Raw genomic sequence first — 6,497 nt, 5'->3', positions numbered from 1 at the left:
TTGCAGGGGCTACATGCTGATGAGGGGCAGGTTGAGGTGGGTAGAGGAGGGGATGGACAAAGCAAGGGGGGAGATGGGAATGCACAGATAGAGGAGGAGGAGGAGAGGGAGACGGATGAGGCAGGTGGAATGCGTAGAGGGATAGTGAGACAGATGGAAAAGGAAGAGAGGAAGATAGAGATGGAAATGGAGAGGGTAGGAGATTATGGTCAGAGAGATGGGGTGGAAGCTACAGTGAGAGAGTGGGGTTGAAGGAAACTGACAAAGAGAGGGGGAGGAAGAGGTATACAGATGGGGGTGGGAGGATGAGGCAGACAGACAAAGGGAGTGGGAAGAAGAGGTAGACACAGAGAGGGGGTGACAGAGGTGTATTCAATATATGTGTTGAACACATTTGTGGGAGAAGTTGCAGGTAAAAGGCTAGTGTACTATAAATCGTACTCAGAATTTAGAGATATGAAAACATTTTCTTGGAAAAATACTGTTGTATTTAAGTAAATAATAATGTAGTAATAGTGAATTAACAGCATCTATGTGAAAAAATTAAGGAGGCAGCAGCTTTTTTCAAACTAACAACTTTCTTTCTAATTTACTGGATTAAATTTATATGCCACAACTATGAATAGCATTAAACAGGAGAGTGACACCTTAATACAGCTGTAATGATGATGTTTATGCAATGTCTTTGTCTCATTGCAGTGTATGCTTTGACTTGTTCCACATGCCTGAAGGTTCATCCTTCCTCATGGGATCAACAGAAAATGAAGAATGAATGAATGAATGAATGAATGAATTGAATGAATGCAAAATGGAATTACTGCATGTAAAAGTATAGGTTTTATGACTCAAACGATGGAAAATCTGGGATGGACTGTAACAATATTATGAGAAGGAAAGTTGCTACTCATCATATAGCGGAGATGCTGAGTCGCAGATAGGCACAACAAAAAGATTTTTACACTTAAAGCTTTTGGTCAATGGCCTTTGTCAACAATAGACACACATACGCACACACACATACTCATGCAAATGCAACTCATACACCCGGCTGCAGTCTCAGACAATTGAAACCACACATACGCGCGCGCGCCTACACACACACACACACACACACACACACACACACACACACACACACACACACAAAAACTGAAACCACACTGGTTTCAGTTGCCTGAGACTGCAGTTGTGTGTGTGAGTTGCATTTGAGTGAGTGTGTGTGTGCGTATGTGTGTCTATTGTTGACAAAGGCCGTTGCCTGAAAGCTTTAAGTGTGAAAATCTTTTTGTTGTACCTGTCTGCGACTCAGCGTCTCCCCTATGTCGTGAGTAGCAACTTTCTTTCTCATAATATGTTTTTACGACTCAGATTTTGAGTCAGTATATTTGTCGATACAAATTTTATGGGCAAGTAGTTTGATGTGCGGACAATATAAAATGTATGTGTGTGGTGAGAGAGGGGGGGGGGGGGGGTAACATTAAAATATGGGAACATTTTTGTTGTAGTAACGTTGAATCCGATATGCTTTTACAGGCTTCTAAAGGTGAAGTTGGGCGTGCTATTGATGTTGCCTTGGAAACTGGCTACAGACACATTGATGCAGCTTATCTGTATGGAAATGAAGCAGAAATAGGGCAAGCTCTAAAAAAATGGTTTGACTCGGGGAAACTGAAACGTGAAGACCTTTTTATTGTAACTAAGGTGAGTAGTCAACATAGTAGCTTCATGTGCACAAACATCTTCAAACTCTTTATACTTTTTGCAATGTCCTTGGTGTCTGCTGGTGTTGACTGTAGCATTATGTCGTGCCATCATTTCATTTTCATTGTCACTGTTAGAAATTACTGATTTGTGATCATATAGTAATTCACCAGTAGCTGACATAACGTTTCATTGGTCAGTCCAGCAGTGTGCATTTTCTGGGATTTCATTGCAGAGAAGAGCAGAATGCTTGACTTGTACTTGCTAGTGGATACACACTGAAGGTAAACACGATTATGTTGTTTAATGTGAAAGTTGATGCCTAGTAATGTCTTCTGATACACAGAACATACGCTAGTAGAAAAATGTATAAAGGTATGGATATTTGTGCAAAAATTAACATTGTCAGTTGAAATAGGTGTGCCCAGTGTACATACAATAGTATGAGTTCCAGTATACCAAAAAAATGCAGTCAAATGGTACAACATTTGATGTCAGTCGTACAGTATATAACAAGATGTCAATGGACCACGTGGTAGAGGGTGGAACTTGGTATAGAGGGAGGAAGCTCTGTGTGGTGTTAGTGCATGCGTACAGGCCTTTACTCAGATAGGAAAAAGACACCAATAATGACAGTGTGTGTTGTGCACATAAACCATGGTTGTGACAATGCCACACAGAAAACAGTTATTATATGACCAAAAGTCAAAAATTGGTGTGTACAAGGAAATGGTTCTCTGTAATCGACAAACCACCAAGCGGTTGTGCTGTTCAAGTACAGTGATTGATAATTTCATTAGATTGGGCACTCGATATGGACAGAATGGAAAATATGAACACAGCAGAAAATTATTTCAGGGTTACTTTTGCAAAAAAAAGTGGCCGCAAACCATTATTCTTCTCAACTTGTTGCTGATTTACAGTTACCAGTATCTCCCAGATGTATATGACAAATTTCCTCAAATGATAAACATTTTGCATTCAAGAAGCAACTGCAGAAACCTACTCTAACCCCCAAAAGTAAACAGAGTAGATTGGAGTTTGCTGAAAGACACGTGTCATGGACTTCAGGATAGGATAAAGTGATCTTCATTGATGAGAAGAAGTGTAATTTAGATGGGCCGGATGGGTTTCAGTATTACTGGCATGATCTGAGAACAGAGCAACAAGTAAAAATGAGCAGAAGTTTTGATGGTGGAAGTGTTATGATTTGGGCAGCCATCTGTGCTAAAGGTAAGTCACGCATTACTTGGGTGACTAGAATGAACTCTAACATGGAGATTGAGATTTTAGAGACAGAACTGATTTTATTGTATGAGGATCTAAGGGACAAAAGTCTAATGTTTCAACAAGATAATGCATCTGTTATTTTATTCATGGCAGTAATTTTCAGCAATTGAACTATTTTTTCAGGATAAATTTCAGTCATCAGTTCCAAATAAGTTACTAACTACCTGCTAAACTAAGTAAGTTTCTGTAATGTACTTTTTATACTTTTCATAAATATATAGCCAAGGTCAAAGATTTATAATATTCCTACATCTACATCAATACTCCACAAATTACATGTAAGTGCCTGGCAGAGGGTTAATCAAACCACCTTCACAATTCTCTATTATTTCAATCTTGTACAGCGTGCAGATAAAAAGGAACACTTGTATCTTTCTGTATGAGCTTTAATTTCCCTTATTTCATCATAGTGATCATTTCTCCCTATGTAAGTCAGCATCAACAAAATACTTTCGCATTCAAAGGAGAAAGATGGTGATTGGAATTTCATGAGAAGATTCCTTCGCAGCGAAAAACGCCTTTGTTTTAATAATGCCCATCCCAAATCCTGTACCATTTCAGTGACACTCTCTCCCCTATTTCACAATAATACAAAATGTGCTGCCTTCTTTGAGCTTTCTCGATGTACTTCATCGATCCCATCTGTAAGGATCCCTCATTGCGCAGAAGTATTCTAAAAGAGGATGGACAATCGTAGTGTAGGCAGTCTCCTTTAGTAGATCTGTTACATTTTCTAAGTGTCCTGCCAATGAAACACAGTCTTTGGTTAGCCTTCCCTCACAACATTTTCTGTGCATTCCTTCCAATTTAAGTTGTTTGTAATTGTAATTCCTAGGTATTTTAGTTGAATTTATGGCCTTTAGATTTGACTGATTTATCGTGCAACCGAAGTTTAAAGTATTCCTTTTAGCACTCATGTGGGATGACCTCACACTTTCATTATTTGGGGTCAATTGTCAATTTTCACACATACAGATATCTTTTCTGAATCATTTTGCAATTTGTTTTGATCTTCTGATGACTTTACTAGTCGATAAATGACAGTGTCATCTGCAAACAACCTAAGACGGATGCTCAGAGTGTCTCCCAAATCACTTATATAGGTAAGGAACAGCTTCAGTTTTTTCTGGAATTTTACACTTGCAAAACACAGCTGCAGTCACCTATCCCCACAGATGGTCACCTATGAGGGGCAGTCAAATGAAAACCAAACACCTGCCACAACAGCAGCATGAAAAGGTTCCATTGAAAGTAATCCCCACATGTGTTAAGATATGTAATCGACTGGAAGACAAGACTTGTCTGACTGAAACCAACATCCACTCGTCTTTCTTCACGTCAGTAAAGAAGCGATAGATATGGGCTCTGTGGAGGATATTGCAGTGTTTCCCGACCAAATCGCTTAAGTGTAGCATTCGTCCAATTGGCAGTGTGGTGGCATGTGTTATTGCACAACAGGATGATTCAATCTGACCACTTTCCTGGGTGTTTTGACTTTGTGGCACATCACATTTTCTGCAAAATGTTGTTGCAGCACTGGGCAATGATTGTGCACTTGAGGAACTTGACAAGCGCAGGACCCCTCCAGTCAACGAAGAAGGTTCATGTGACCTTAGCAGACTTATGTGAACAGCTGTGGATTTCTTTGTTGGGGGAGATGTGAGATGTTTCCACTGTAGACATTGCCATGTGCTCTCAGGCTGTCAGAATGCTATCATTCTTTCGAACTTGAATGGAACCGTTCTATGGTCCCTTTGTGACAGGTTTTTGGTTTTCATTTGACTGCCCCTTATAGCACCCATTTTGGTCACTTATAATTAGCTATTGTGCGTAGATTCCTCTCCACACTTTGAAATTTGTATTCCAGCTTGTAGTGGTGCATCTGTGTTTCTTCTGCTGTGACTATAGTTCCCCAGATATATAATTTGTTATGGCTATACCCATATACCTAAGATTTCCATTCTGTTGTACTCTAACAGAGCTTTCAAGAGAGACTAAGTTTTCCCTGCAGTTACACATCTTTCTGCCATCTCAAGCATTTTTTGTATAGGATAAGCATAAGAAAGAGTTTTATAGTCCTATATTTAACTTATTTCTGTGTCGAAACCCATTAAGGGTATTTGATGACCAGAAGGGAGTAAAGGGAAGAATTCCAGGGATTGAGGTGAATAGGAAAGACTATACACACAAAAAGCTTTTTTTTTTATACAATCGGCAACAGCACTCCAAACGAGGCACTGAATCACTAAAAAATGTTTATTTTTTTTTATAAATAGTAAATAGAGCATATAAAGTGTCAGTTTAGAACAGATGACAAATCGTGATCATTTGAAAACAAATTCTGCCAGTTGACTTAGAAGAGTAGACATGAGTAAATAGCTGGATAAGTGGGAGTAGGCATTGCTCTCTGAAGATTCTATATAAAGTTAATTATGTATATAGATAGATCATCTACAGGTTTTGATGAGTGAGTTTGCAAGTATCCAAATATGCAACACAAATGGCTGCATCTTTTGGCTTCATTTATTTAGAAACTTAAATTCTTTACACTGCCACAGGACCGTGGATTTTAGTATTTGAAATAAATTTCAATGTGATACCTCTACCAGTTTTTGAGAAAAGAGTTCCTAACCTACAGATGACAGATGGCATAAAATATTTTTTTGTGATTGGTTACAAATTAACAGCTTTTGATTTTTTTAGTTATTACTACTGAGAAACATTGCTTTTTGCCAAATTTCATAACTCTAGGGCAACAGGAAGTATCCTATATGTTTTGATGGGTGAGAGTTTGAGTATCAAAACATTTGACATAAATGGTCACATCTTTTGATTACATTGACTTAGAAGCTTAAATTTTTTACACTGCCAAGGGATCGTGGATCTTAATATTTGACACGAATTTCAGTTTGATGCCTCTCCCTGTTCTTGAGGAAAAGATATATTGACAGGCAACAAAGTGATCCTATAAGGGTTCCATTTTCACTGATTGATGTTCAGAACCCTAAAAATGGAGACAAAATTTATGAGGTTTTTGTAGCCACATGTTGACATATTGCCTATTGGCTTTCATCTTGGAAGCTTCAGTTGAGATTTATTTAATGATTTTCCTGACCTTGCACCAGCAAGAGTGGTAGGCATTCATGAAGATTCACTCTCCATTGAAGGTGATGGACCAGAGTTGAGCCCACAGCTGGAGGTTATATTTGCTGTACACACAAATATCCCCTGGGGGAGGGGAGGGGAGGGGGGGGGGGGAGGAGCATTTTCCTATTAACTGCCACTGTAGCTCCTCCATTAGTATTTACGACAGTCATCCACTTCTTTATTGTTAAAACTATTGTCATGTTCATAAATTTCAGCGGCTTCAGAAAAGAGGTGTGATTCACATAGTATTACATGTGCAAGATGAATATGTGAACCACAGAACCTCAAATTCAAGATGCGACAACTGGAGTGAATTCTAAGGAACAATGAGTACCTCTGCATTGACACAAAAAGTGTCA

Source organism: Schistocerca serialis, unplaced genomic scaffold (assembly GCF_023864345.2).
Source record: "Schistocerca serialis cubense isolate TAMUIC-IGC-003099 unplaced genomic scaffold, iqSchSeri2.2 HiC_scaffold_1329, whole genome shotgun sequence".
In the NCBI taxonomy this organism is placed as follows: Eukaryota; Metazoa; Arthropoda; class Insecta; order Orthoptera; family Acrididae; genus Schistocerca; species Schistocerca serialis.
The sequence above is the reverse complement of the archived record's forward strand: the minus strand, read 5'-3'. Positions refer to the sequence as shown.